This window comes from Podarcis bocagei, assembly GCF_964188305.1.
Source record: "Podarcis bocagei genome assembly, chromosome: 1".
Lineage (NCBI taxonomy): Eukaryota > Metazoa > Chordata > Lepidosauria > Squamata > Lacertidae > Podarcis > Podarcis bocagei.
In genome coordinates, this window is record NC_138125.1 from 142,619,900 (window position 1) to 142,632,833 (window position 12,934).

A 12,934-nucleotide genomic window follows, 5' to 3' on the forward strand; every position below is an offset into this window, starting at 1 on the left:
ACTGAGTTGAATAGGATCCAAACTGAAGCAGTCTGATTAGTCCTAGAACAATGCAGCAGTATGATTGGTTGGCAGGAACCACCCAATCCTGCTCCAGATAGAAGTGAATCCACAACCTGATTGGCTTACAGTAGAATTCCGGAATTAGCCAATCATGTGCAGCCCATTGTGTAAATAATGTATATAAAGCAGATACTGTGAGGGGACTTTCATTCATTCCTCCTCACCACTATGAGCTGAATAAAGAGCATGAAATCACTTTGCGACTCTGAGTATATTTCAACACCCCTTCTCTTGTCACAGTTTCTTGCGTCAAAGCTGACGGTAGGAAAGGCATTTACAGATTCCCCTCTGGCTCTCCTCGTACCACTGGACTGCCAGCAGGTATCGCATGGTTCTGTGTCTTATTCTCCACCTCCCCTTTCGCCATCCTTCATGCAAAGCAGCTGCAATGCAGCCTGCTTACCAGCAGCTATTAACACCAGTTGCTATTTCTGTTTCTCATCTAACAGCTTCTTTTAGTCAAACAGGTCTCAGAATGATCACACAGAAGGAATCCTGCAGCTTGCCAAATAGTGTTTCTGGCAGAAGAGACCAACTCTTTAATATACATCATGCTTCTGAAGCTTCTCACGTTGCCTCATCAAATTTTCGGTTGCCTGGCAGCCAAGATTTGCAAAAGAAGTTCAGTAGCCGTTGAACTGGGTACCATGAGAGCCTAGGGAAGATGTCAAGCAGTTTGTTTTATTTGTATTGGTATCTGAATGTGAATACTTTTCTATATTGCGAAAAGTCCATACGTATTTTGTGTTAACAAATTCTATCTGCCATCCATTCGTTCCATATGTAAACTTGTTGTCTTTCAAAAAATGGATTGGCCCAAAAAACACTGAGGGGCTTGATTCTATTATATAAGCTGGCCCCACATACCATGGTTTTCCTGAAGCTTTAGAAATGATACAATAAACCTATTACTGAGGGGGAGGCTCACCTTTTAAAAACTAAAACTGGGAAGTCTGATTTGTGCATATACTGCTATGTAATTATAATTGTAATTATATTGTTTACCAGCAATAACAGGGGCATTTGCCCTAAATTAATTAATCCATAAGTAGACAAAGAATAAACATCAGAATAAAAAATTATCAACTTTTCATTAAAAAGTTATATTCAAAACCATTCAAGTCAGATAACACATTTATAGTCAGTTTCCCTTGAGTGCAGATGGAACTTTAAGTTCCAGTTTGTCAGTGTCCTTCTTGAATTGTGGTGCCCAGAACTGGACACAGTACTCTAGGTGAGGTCTGACCGGAGCAGAATACAGTGGCAAATGCAGGTCTTATTTTAAAGATGTGCGTAAGTTGGTTGGTTTGGTTGTTATGCACTGCTTTGCAAAAAATGTTTTCTTAAAAAGTGGTTTGTACGTTTACTAAACTTGAAGACAGATGGTTCTGTGGTTTGGTCAGGTCCTTAGTCTGGCATCTTCACCGGCTCCTCTTGGTCATCTCTTAGCAATCACATTTCACAACAAGGCTCCTATTTGAAAGGGCAGATCGACACTCATGGTTTTAAACATTAAGTAACGGTTGTCACCTAGACAGCATCTTAAAAAGCAAAAAGAAAAAGAAAAGAAAAGGCAGAAACATCACCTTACCAACAAAGGTCCGTATAGTTAAAGCCATGTTTTTTTCCGGTAGTGATGTATGGAAGTGAGAGCTGGACCATAAAGAAGGCTGATTCTCGAAGAATTGATGCTTTTGAATTATGGTGCTGGAGGAGACTCTTGAGAGTCCCATGGACTGCAAGAAGATCAAATGCATCCATTCTTAAGGAAATTAGCCCTGAGTGCTCACTGGAAGGACAGATCGTGAAGCTGAGGCTCCAATACTTTGGCCACCTCATGAGAAGAGAAGACTCCCTGGAAAAGACACTGATGTTGGGAAAGATTGAGGGCACAAGGAGAAGGGGACGACAGAGGACGAGATGGTTGGACAGTGTTCTCGAAGCTACAAACATGAGTCTGACCAAACTGCGGGAGGCAGTGGAAGACAGGAGTGCCTGGCGTGCTCTAGTCCATGGGGTCACAAAGAGTTGGACACAACTAAACAACTAAACAACAACAACGGTTTTCACAACGTAGATCATAGAATCATAGAATCATAGAGTTGGAAGAGACCACAAGGGCCATCGAGTCCAACCCCCTGCCAAGCAGGAAACACCATCAGAGCACTCCTGACATATGGTTGTCAAGCCTCTGCTTAAAGACCTCCAAAGAAGGAGACTCCACCACACTCCTGGGCAGCAAATTCCACTGTCGAACAGCCCTTACTGTCAGGAAGTTCTTCCTAATGTTTAGGTGGAATCTTCTTTCTTGTAGTTTGGATCCATTGCTCCGTGTCCGCTTCTCTGGAGCAGCAGAAAACAACCTTTCTCCCTCCTCTATGTGACATCCTTTTATATATTTTAATATGGCTATCATATCACCCCTTAACCTCCTCTTCTCCAGGCTAAACATGCCCAGCTCCCTTAGCCGTTCCTCATAAGGCATCGTTTCAGGCCTTTGACCATTTTAGTTGCCCTCCTCTGGACACGTTCCAGTTTGTCAGTGTCCTTCTTGAATTGTGGTGCCCAGAACTGGACACAGTACTCTAGGTGAGGTCTGACCGGAGCAGAATACAGTGGCACTATTACTTCCCTTGATCTAGATGCTATACTCCTATTGATGCAGCCCAGAATTGCATTGGCTTTTTTAGCTGCCGCGTCACACTGTTGCTCATGTCAAGTTTATGGTCAACCAAGACTCCTAGATCCTTTTCACATGTACTGCTCTCAAGCCAGGTGTCCCCCATCTTGTATTTGTGCCTGTCAGGGGTTCAGGAGCAGAGGCGAGGGCAAGGGAGGAAACAGAGAGCGAGGGGGAGGAGTCCGAAGGAAAGATGAGCGATGACGACGACCCGAGATCTCCGAGTCTTTCCAGTGAATCGGAAGATTCACAGAAAGGAGCGCCAGTGGCCAGAGCGAGGGGGGAGTTTAAGGGGACACCCCAGGAAAAAGGGACAAAAGGGGGTTCAGAGAGCAGCAGTTGGAAATCGGGGCTGTCAGGGGTTCAGGAGCAGAGGCGAGGGCAAGGGAGGAAACAGAGAGCGAGGGGGAGGAGGCAGAAGAAAAGATGAGGGATGATGACGACCCGAGATCTCCGAGTCTTTCCAGTGAATCAGAAGATTCACAGAAAGGAGCACCAGTGGCCAGAGCAAGGGGGGAGCCTAGGGGGACACCCCTGGAAGAAGGGTCCAGAGGGGGCTCAGAGGGGAGCAGTTGGAAATCGGGACCAGCGTCACCAGCAGAGAGCAGGGGAGAAGAAGGGCGACAGGCATCAAGCGCTGGCAGCTCGCAACAGGAGAGAGGGCACGAGTCAGGAGTGGCCACACCTCCATCGGAGAGTGAAGAAACGGTCAGGAGGAAAGTGGAGGGTTGGGCGCGCGCGCCAAGTTCAAATGCACAGGAAGGTGGCGCAGTAAGCAGCCCGGAAAGGGAGCCAGGTCCTAAAGCCCGGCGCAAGGAGACAGGAGGGTCCGGGGGGTCCGCGTCAGAAGAGTCCCGGAAGGAAGAGACCCCGGGGGGCAGAGGGACCCAGAGAAGAACGGTCAGGCGGAAAAGGTGGAGTAAAGCTAGGTTAGTAAGCTGGTGCACAGGGGGCGGAGACTCAGACGGAGCTTCGCCGGTCTAACCCTTAAGACGTAGAGTTGCGCGCAGCAGCTTGAGAATGGAAACTGTAACTCAATAAAGACTTTTATAAAGTGACCGCTGGCTAGCGTGATCCTCTGTGAGCTAGGATCTGGAAGCAGCTCTGACAGGGGCCAACGTCCCCAACAGAGCGCAATGGGGAGGAAGGGCGCCAGGTATCGGGATCCGGCGGCTCGCCGCAGGGGGGAGGGCATGAGTCAGGAGTGGCCACACCTCCATCGGGGAGCGAAGGAACGGTCAAGCGGAAAGTGGGAGGTTGGGCGCGCGCGCCAAGTTCAAATGCACAGGAAGGCGGCAGAGTAAGCAGCCCGGAAAGGGAGCCAGGTCCTAAAGCCCGCCGCAAGGAGACAGAAGGGTCCGGGGGGTCAGCGTCAGAAGAGTCCAGGAAGGAAGAGACCACGGGGGGCAGAGGGACCCAGAGAAGGAGGGGAAGGCGGAAAAGGTGGAGTAAGGCGAGGTTATTAAGTTGGTGTACAGGAGGCGGGGACTCAGACGGAGCTTCGCCGGTCTAGCTGATAAGACGTAGGGCTGCATGCGGCAGTTTGAAATTGGAAACTGTAACTCAATAAAGACTTTTATAAAGTGAATGCTGGCTAGCGTGATCCTCTGTGAGCTAGGATCTGGAAGCAGCCCTGACAGTAAGCTCCGTCTGCAGTTTTGGCACCTAAAGCCTCGCAGAAAGGGGTGAAGACTGGTGCCTACTCGCGAGCTCACGAACGGCAGACAAGATGACTGCCGAACAGCAGATAGCGGATCTGCGAGAAGCAGTGACACAACTGAATGCCGAGATACTCGCATCCAGGAAGAGAGAGAGGGAAGCAGCCGCCGCCTACAAGGATCTCCAGATCAGGTTGGAAATGCTTACGAAGCAAGGGCAACTGACACCCAAACCGGAGGGAATTGGGTTGGGGAGAAGAGCAGGCGGTCTAGTATCTCACTTCGATGGGAATTTACAACAGTACCCCAACTTCCGAGCAGATGTACAGTGTGCGCTGCAACTGCTGGACAAGGACTTTAGAGATGAGCAAGAGAAGGTGGGGTTTATCCTGTCCCATTTGCATGGAGATGCTAAAGCATGGCTGCGCAATTTGTGGAGAGATAAGGATCCGGCGCTCCGAAGTGCGGATGCCTTCATTAAAGCAATGGATGCGTGCTTTTTATCAAGCATAGACATGGATCTTGCCCGGAAAGAGATACACGGACTGAAGCAGGGGAGGGCCAGTGTAAGGCAGTATTATGCCCGCTTTTTTGCACTGGTCAGTGCCCTGGAATGGGACAGAGATTCGGCTCCAGTCAGAGACCTATTTTGGGAAGGCTTGAGCGGCGCGGTTAAAGATGAAATTGCGAGGGGGGAGAGACCCCGGAGCACGCAGGAGATCGTTCAGAGGGCGCTGACGGTTGGGGTGCGTCTGGAAGAACGTCCGTGGAGCAGGGACGAAGGGTGCGGAGGGCGCGAACCAGCGAGAGGGTTCTCCTTCGTTCCCAGGGAAGCAGCGTGTGCGCAATCTACGCCTCCGCCTGGAGGGGGAGCGGAACCGATGGAGGTTGGAGGTGCCAGGGCTCAGTCAGCTACCAGAGCCCTAGCGCCGGGAGCAGTCAAGGCGAAGCCTCCTAGAGGGAACCGGAAGTGCTACATATGCGACAGTCCTCAGCACATGGCGAAAGAGTGTCCCCAGAGGATCCACAAACACACTGCAGCCTCTGCAACGGTAACTGCGCCATCTTGAAAGAGTAAGCAGCCCGGAAAGGGAGCCAGGTCCTAAAGCCCGCCGCAAGGAGACAGAAGGGTCCGGGGGGTCAGCGTCAGAAGAGTCCAGGAAGGAAGAGACCACGGGGGGCAGAGGGACCCAGAGAAGGAGGGGAAGGCGGAAAAGGTGGAGTAAGGCGAGGTTATTAAGTTGGTGTACAGGAGGCGGGGACTCAGACGGAGCTTCGCCGGTCTAGCTGATAAGACGTAGGGCTGCATGCGGCAGTTTGAAATTGGAAACTGTAACTCAATAAAGACTTTTATAAAGTGAACGCTGGCTAGCGTGATCCTCTGTGAGCTAGGATCTGGAAGCAGCCCTGACAGTGCCTCTCATTTTTTTTTGCCCAAGTGCAATACTTTACATTTCTCCCTGTTAAAATTCATCTTGTTTGTTTTTGCCCAGTTCTCTAATCTGTCAAGGTCGTTTTGAAGTGTGATCCTGTCCTCTGGGGTGTTAGCCACCCCTCCCAGTTTGGTGTTGTCATGGGCTCAGGGGCTGAGCCACAGGGGAAGGAGGAGATGGAGAGCGAAGGGGAACAATCTGAGGGGAGCTCAGGAGGGTATGCCAGTGATCAGAGAGATTCCATGAGTCTCTCCAGCGAATCAGAGGATTCCCAGAAGGGGGCCCCCAGAGGCAGGGCAAGGGGGGCCAGTGGGGAGTCTCCAAGCGGCAGCTGGAAATCAGGGGTAGCTTCCCCACCAGAGCGTAGCGGGGGGGGGGGAGAAGCCCAAGGATTAAAACAAGAGCCTCCTGCAGGAGGAGAGAGTGAGGCTGGACTGACCACGCCTCCGTCAGAGAGTGGAGGGGCGGAGGGAAGAGCAGGTCCGGCCAGCCTCCCTGAAGGAGAAAGCAGTGAGGGGAGCAGTGTAGCCGTTAGGAGGAAAGTAGGCGGCTGGGCGCGCGTGCCAAGTTCAAATGTGGAGGCGCGCGGGCCAGCAGAAAACCCGGATTGGGAGCCAGGTCCTAAAGCCCGCCGGAAGGGTGGGGAGGAGTCAGAAGAATCCGCCTCCGAAGAAAGTAGGAAAGAGGTAACCCCAGAGGGCAGGAGGACCCGGAGGAGAAAGGAGCAGGAGGAGGAGAGGGAAAGGTGGAGCAAGGCTTGGGTCTTGAACTGGTGCAGGGGGGGGGGAGGAGTCAGACGGAGCTTCGCCGGTCTAAGGACTCAGACGTAGCGCTGCGCGCCACGGGTGTCAAACCAACAATGAACCACAATAAAGACTTTTGTTTATAAAGAGCAACTGGCGTTGGTCCTCTGTGAGCTAGGACCTGAGGCAGCGCTGACAGGTGTCATCTGCAAATTTGATCAGGATGCCCTTGAGTCCATCATCCAAGTCGTTGATAAAGATGTTGAATAAGACCGGGCCCAAGACAGAACCCTGTGGCACCCCACCAGTCACTCTTCTTCAGGATGAAGAGGAACCATTGATGAGAACCCTTTGGGTTACATGACATCTTACTTTTAACCTTCGTAATGCATTATTAAAATGTGACACCAGAGGGCCCTGCAGAGCAACCAGCAACCATCAGCAGGGAAACTGTTTTGATGGAGAAAACAAAGAAACAGTTTTAATTTACAAGTAGGCCCTGTGATATTTTAGAAAAACATATCTAATATCATTCTAATAAGGTTAAACAGGTCCGTGTAGGTCCAGCACAAGGCAGAAAGAGAAGCAATTAGCAGAGGCCTGCCGGTGGAGCCAGGCCTGCCTTCTTCTTTGCTGCTGCACCCTTGAGCTGGACCGGCCCACACATGAGGCAAGGTGAGGCAACTGCCTCAGATGGCAGGATCCACAGGGACCGCAGGTCCTGATGCAGCAGATCTTTATTCCACCTTTGCTCCTGATGTTGGCCTTTACCAAGCCCTTCTTCCCTGGCAGGCGGAGAGCAGCATTTGGTGGTTTGCCTCAGGTCCCAAAATATATTGGGCCTGCCCTGCACTTGAGGATGAGGCCAGCCCAGAAGTGAGGAGCAGCTAGGTGAGTCAGAGGGTAGCAGATCAGGAAGAGGGACTCACCTGCTGCCGCCTGAAGTGGTACAGTCAGGAATTCCTCAGACAACGGCCTCATTCTGCTGTGTAATGCATAGGACGGCTAACAGCTTCCCTCACTGAAGGACTTTAAGGATATGCTAGCATCAATTTGCATGGAGGAATGGGTAGGGCTTGAAGGAGATATGGCAGGTGTGTACTGAAATGAAACCAAACATTATTTCTCTGCATTGTAAAGCTGTATATTGAGGAGTGAAATCAAACCAGCTGATTGTGTTTCCTAAGACCAAACTAATACCTTTCTTCTGGGCCAGCCCTACGATGAGGCAGAGGGAGGCAGCTGCCTCAGGTGACAGGTGCTGAGGTGCAGGGAGGGACAGTGCCATGTGAGTGCCATGTTGTCTGGCCTGTACCCCTTGCATTAGCCTGCTGTCCTCTGGATGCAGTCCTTTTACCAGTATTGAAGATTAAACTACCAGTCAAATTGGCTTCTGTCTGTGCCTTAGGAGAAGGCACCATCTTGAGCTTTGCCCAAGGCAGCAGATTGTCCTGAGCTGCCTCTGCTCTGTGTTTGGGGTGTTTTGTTCTGGGCCAAGTAACATTTTCTGGGGAGTATCATTTTATCTTTCTTTACTGCTGTTTTATCTTCAGTTGCTTGTTATCAGGTGAAACTCTTGATAAATCTAAAACAATTTATTTCAGCACCTACACAAACACACACTCAACTTTAGAGATATGGAACATGGAGCCGTCCATTTACAAATGGACTGCTGGATGCTGACACTGCTGTTTCCATGGCAACCTGTCAGACTGGGCAAGGCTGTGAAGATGCATACATAAGCATCAAATAGCAACAGGGTGTTCTTTCAGATCTAATATATATGTCGTATCAATTTGAAATGCAGCTCCTCATTTATATCTCTCTTTCTTTGATTTTCCATGCACACTATACGTTCAAAACAGATCCCCCCCAAGAACCATGCAAACTGTAGGTTGCTAATAGTGCTGGGAATTGTAGCACCATGGGGGTAAACTATGGTTCCCCTGGTTTTTTGGGTGTATACTTTAAGAGTATGGTGTATACACCAGCATGAGATTTTCTGTAACACCCTGTCCATCCATCACTTTACTTTGTATGCCTTAGAAGAAGCTTACTATAAATTATGCTTCAGTTAACCTTTAGTTTCAACTTTGCATTTTGACTCCTGATCAAGGGCTAAAATTGATGTAGGCGAAAACTCATTGGACTTGTTTGCTACTAAAATTCTATACTGCATACAGGTATTGAGATTTTCCTCCCTCCTTTTTTTGGTCTATTTTGGATGCTGACGGTTTGGATGCTGACTGTTGTATGAAATTTGCCACATAGAACCTTATTAAGGCAGGATATAGTTTGGCCACATATGTGCCAAGTGTGTTTTGGTTTTTCAGTTTAATGCTGACCTCCACGTGGCGTGATGTGTCCAAATGTGTGTCTATGTTTTCTAAGCTGGCTGAAGTAAATCTCCACTGAAATACTGTTACAGTTTTACAGGAAGAGGGATGACATTTGTATGTGCAAGCTGGACAACTGCCAGTTTGTGAAATCAAAGAGCAGCTTTGCACAATATTCATGCAATTGAGAGCTCTGGGTATAGATTTAGCACTTACCCAGAAATTAACATTTGGGGCAGAATCCACTGTTTATCCTCAGGGCACTGCTTGTTTTAAAACATTAAGCATGTAAGAGACTTTTGACAAAATGATACAGTGATATATTCCAGTGTGAGAACATGCAGACTTTCAAGTTTCCACACTACAAAACTGACTCATGGCCCAGGTTTTATTTAGATTAAAGTTCTAAATAGGGTAGCTGTCAAGTTTCGAACAGCTTGGCAAATCCAAGTATAAACAGGGCCTTGAACAAAAGCAGGCTCGGCAGGTTCCGGTCATCTTTGCTCTAGATTAAGACCCAAACTACATTTTATGCAGAAACGTGTCTCACTGTAATAGCCTAACAGGCTTTTTAAATCAAGGAGAGCTACTTGTTTTTTTGGATGGTCAAGGTCAGAGCAACAGCATGCCCACCACTGGCTTGGTGACTTTCCCCATGCTTCAAAATTTTGAAACAAATACAAATTTTATTACTAAACCCCCTCAATACTACTATAACTCAGGGGAATGGGTGGCGCTGTGGTCTAAACCACTGAGCCTCTTGGGCTTGCTGATCGGAAGGTTGGCCATTCAAATCCATGCGACGGGGTGAGTTTCCGTTGCTCTGTCCCAGCTTCTGCTAATCTAATCATCATTATCATCATCATCATCATCATCTAGCAGTTCGAAAGCATGCCAGTGCAAGTAGATAAAAAGGTACAGTTGTGGTGGGAAGGTTAAATGGCGTTTCCGTGTCCTGTGGCTTCCGCCATAGTTGCCTTTGACTGGACTTAACCATCCAGAGGTCCTTTACCCTCACCTTTCTACTATAACCAACCAAATGATTAAAATGTCATAATCAAGCAGCACAATAAAAAGAAGAGAAGAAGAGTTTGGATTTGATATCCCGCCTTTCACTCCCTTTTAAGGAGTCTCAAAGCGGCTAACATTCTCCTTTCCCTTCCTCCCCCACAACAAACACTCTGTGAGGTGAGTGAGGCTGAGAGACTTATATCAGAGCCTCTGACTATAGCCTTAGTATATGGCATCTTGACATACATGACAAGATGCTGGCAGATGTGTCTCTCCTTTCTCATAGGCCGATTCTGAAAGTAATCATGTCTCCCATAGCTCCAGTACTGGTGCATGGCTGCCGTCTCCATGGCGACCGCTTGCTCTGTAGAAAGCGCTGAACATGAATTCTCTTGCAATGTCCTGTAGCAGTTCTGCCTTTTGCAGAAAACCATGTGGTTTCAAATAAAGAGAACGAAATGTATATATATATTTCTTTGCATATCGCTTCTCTCTTTCCACCAGCTCATTTTATCAGGCCCCAAATTTTCAGTTCACTGTCTCTCTTGACAAGCATTTTTTTTACCGCTCCCACCTCCCTACCTCTCTACACCCAGTGTGTTTCTTCTAGAAAAAAAGGTGCAACATGAAGTTGTTACAGTAAGTGCTGCACTTTTAACCAGTATGTTTCTTCTAGGGGGAAAAAAGATGCTGGTAACTGTTTATCCTTAAGAAAAAAGCACTGCTTACATACCTTCGTGGACCCCCAGGACGATGGCAAGATGAGTTTCTGATGTTTCCATTTTAGATCGGGATGTAATGTTACTCGTTGGGTGTGTCTTTCATTTGGCCTTTGTGCAGGGTGCTGGGGTGGCTGCATGGGTTGGCAGGTTTTCAGGGCCCTTGAAGGAGGGGAGGGCTCAGCTCCCTTCACACGTGCAGCTCTTTGCTGTGGTAGAACCTTCCGGGAAGTGCAGGCGCTGCAACTTACTAAAAGAACTTTACCATTTATTTATTAGCTTTGTGCTGCATTTGAACAATACTTCTTTTTCTTTTTTAAAAAATACCTTAACCATCTGTAACTATTTATTTATGCTACTGTCACGGGCTGCCTCTGGTCTCAGCTCACAAAAGACCAACGCCAAGCTCTTCTTATATACAAGGATGTTTATTGCAGTTCATTATTGGTTCCACAACCGAGGCGTGCAGCCCCGAGTGTCTAACGTCAGACATTTGAAGTCCCCTCTGACTCAGTCCCGCCCCTGCACCAACTTATGAGGCTTGTGCTAGACCACCGCTTCCTGTCTTTCCTTTTCCGCAGGGTCTTTCTGCCCCCCTGGGTTCCTTCCCTCCTGCTCTCTCCCGAAGCGGATTCCTGAGATGCCTGTTCCCCCCTCCTTCGTGCTTTGGGGCTGGGCTCCTCCTCCGGGCTTTCTCCATTTCCGCGCGCCTCCACATTTGAACTTGGCGCGCGCTCGCTACCCCTGACCTTCCTTTTGACACTGACACTACTCCCTGTACTACTCTCCCCCTCTTCTGGCAGGACGTTCTCCCCAGATCTCCTTCCCCTGTCTCTTTCCTGCTCCGCTCCGTGTGTAACACTGGGAACCCCCCTCTCTTCCCTTCGTTCCTGCTGGGAAGCCGGCCCCGATCTCCCACTCCCGCTCGGGGTTTCCCTGCTGCTTCCCTGCTCCTGGCAGGTCCCCCCTGTGACCCCCCTTGTCCTGACTAGGGGCGCCCCCTCCTGAGAATCCTCCGATTCACTTGAGAGACTCATGGAAGATCTCAAGTCATTGTCATCCTCTTCCTCACTGTCCTGGGATTCTTCCTCGTCGCTCTCCATCTCCTCCCTCACCTGTGCCTCTGTCTCTGAACCCCTGACATCCATCCCCCCCTCGAAGCCCCCCCTTCCCCCCTCCCGCTGCTCGGGCGCAGGTTCCGGGGGCTCCGTCGTTGCGGAGGTCGCTGCCGGACACAGGTCGTCGACGTCGATCTCCTCTGCTTCCAGTTCATTGTTTGTGTACTCGAACCCATTGTCCTCTCCCAACATGTTCACGTCCTCCCCTCCCCCTGTTGCCTGGGTGGGGTCTGCTTGCCAAGGACCCACCCGCCACCTCATGCGCCAGTCCTCTTCTGGTTGGTCGTCCCACCAGTAAGAAGGGTCGGTGTCCACCCCCGAACACGATCCCCTTGGAGGGCTCGACTCTGGCGTCGTCTCCTCTGCGGAGGAGAACCCTCGGAAGGTGCTGGCGGAAAGTGTGGGCGTAAAAAGCCAATCGTCGAAAAACTGTGCTGGCATGGGCCTGTGTGGGAAAAGGGCATGGAACTCGTCCTTGAGGAGGGGTTCGTCCAAAGCGTAGTCTGGCACCCAACTGTTGGTGCTGGCCGGGGCGCCCTCCCTGGCGAGAAAATATTCTACTCCCTCTTCCCCCCATCTTGAGTCCAGAATCTCTGTGACCTCGTTGACTGGTTCGTCCTTAGGTGACCTCCCCCTCTTGGGCGACTCCCTGCTTGGTTCTGGTGCCGTCCCTGACTCCTGAAATCTGTGTGGGGCCTTGTAGGGGGTGAGCATCGACCTATGAAAGACCGGGTGCATTCTGGAACCCTCGGGGAGGGCCAATCGAAACGCTACGGGATTGATCCTGGCCTCAACTTGGTACGGCCCTAGTTGCCTGTGTCCTAGCTTCTTTTTAGCTAACGACTTGGCCGGCACCGCTTGGGCCGCTAACCATACCCAGTCTCCCACCTGGATGTCTTCCCCCTCCCTCCTGTGTTTGTCCGCCTGCACCTTATAGGCTTGTTTAGCTAGCTCTAAATGTCTCCGTAGCTCGTCGTGCACCTCTTGCAATTCTGCTGCGAAATGGTCGGCTTCCTGTGGCTCCCCCTCCCCCGTCGTTACGAACCCCGGGAAGGTTCTGGGATGCCTTCCATTGTTAGCGAAGAACGGCGTCACCCCCGTAGACGTGTGCTTTGTGTTGTTGTAGGCAAACTCAGCCATCGGCAGGTAATCCACCCAAGCCGCGGGTCGCTG

The 12,934-nt window shown here is 50.0% G+C and overlaps 1 long non-coding RNA gene across 1 annotated transcript; it reads right to left on the bottom strand.

Annotated features, from left to right (window-relative positions):
* Positions 1-576: 576 nt before the first annotated feature.
* LOC308584992 lies at positions 577-10,266 on the bottom strand. The gene is made up of 3 exons (XR_014007062.1): positions 10,171-10,266; positions 6,950-7,027; positions 577-718 (listed from the first exon to the last, which is right to left on the bottom strand). It is a non-coding gene; the product is annotated as an uncharacterized lncRNA (long non-coding RNA).
* Positions 10,267-12,934: the final 2,668 nt, after the last annotated feature.